Source organism: Dermacentor andersoni, chromosome 1, assembly GCF_023375885.2.
Source record: "Dermacentor andersoni chromosome 1, qqDerAnde1_hic_scaffold, whole genome shotgun sequence".
Taxonomy (NCBI): Eukaryota; Metazoa; Arthropoda; class Arachnida; order Ixodida; family Ixodidae; genus Dermacentor; species Dermacentor andersoni.
Window position 1 is genome coordinate 32,170,260 of NC_092814.1, and position 1,302 is coordinate 32,171,561.

Consider the following 1,302-nt stretch of genomic DNA (forward strand, 5'->3'; position numbering starts at 1 on the left):
GCGCGCACCATTCTTTATTCCTCTTTCTGTTTTCGAACGAACTAAGGAGTTTCGTCGCTGCTAGGTTCCTGCGGTTTCGCCCGGCTTGTTCCCGGCGCGGCGCCTTCGGCAGTGCGGTCTCAAGGCTGTGGTGAGTGCGCGTGCCGACAGGGAGGACAATTTAGTCCCATTTGTCGGCCGCGCAATTTGTCCGGTTGGCCTTTTGACGCCGCTGAGCGCCAGGGTTTTGTATTATTCGTGTTTCTCAGTTCGCTGCATTTTCACAGAAGAGTGTGCATACTTCGTCACTTTGTTGAGCAAGGGCCCTTATTAAAGCGGAAAATACAATTAGCCGACGGCGCATTAAGCGCTGTTTGAACCAATGTCTCAACGATTCGCCGATGTCTATTCTATCGATTCTTTCATGCCAACTGCTATGTGATCATTCCGTGAGAAGGTAGGCTGGGTTTCTTAATGGCAAAAGAGAATCCCCCCCCCCCCCCCCCCCCACCGTTTGCTTACGTGCAACAAAATGCACATTTTCTTTGGCTAATAAAATAAAATAAACGAGTCGGAAGTTGCTGAGGCGCTGTTTTTATTTTCCTGTTTTCTTTATATATATATATATGTGTGTGTGTGTGTGGGTGTGTGTGTATGTGTGTGTGTGTGTGTGTTTCTGTAAAAAAGCGATACGCTGTGCATTCATTTAAATTGCGTAGCGAGGCGCATTCTCAACTAATGATACCTCCATTATAGTCTGAGCAAATTAAGTAAGTTATTTATTCACAAGCCTGCACGGCACACTTTTCTTTCTTTTTTCGGTGACAATTAATTATATAATGTTATACACCAAGGGGGTACCAACGAGAAGAAAGGGAACCGAGGGGCCCGATTTTCAATAATTATATCATAAGAAGCCTACAAACAAGGACACCAAGGACAGTATAGGAGAAATTAATAGTACTTACTAATTGAATTAAAGAAATGATAAATTAATTGTAAAAGTGGATGAGAACACAACTGGCCGGAGGTGGGATACGAACCCACGTCTTCGCATTACGCGTGCGATGCTCTTACCAACTGAGCTACCGCGGCACTGTTTTCGGTGGGATTGTTGGCTTCTTATGATATGATTAATAAAAATCGGGTCCCTCGGTTCCCTTTTCATATCGTTGACTACATTTCGAGGGTGGCGAATCCGGCAACATTGATGCCTTCACGTAGCATGTGTGAGTTTATTGACCAGTTGCCGTTACCCAAATAGATCACGTACTTGTGACGCCTGTGGCAGAAAGGATGTTCGACATGCGCCGCTAAGGTTTG

General features: G+C 45.2%; 1 non-coding gene across 1 annotated transcript; it reads right to left on the minus strand.

Moving 5' to 3' along the window:
• Positions 1-1,001: 1,001 nt before the first annotated feature.
• Positions 1,002-1,074, minus strand: TRNAT-CGU (transfer RNA threonine (anticodon CGU)). The gene has a single exon. It is a non-coding gene; the product is annotated as a tRNA-Thr (tRNA).
• Between the last annotated feature and the right edge of the window lie 228 nt (positions 1,075-1,302).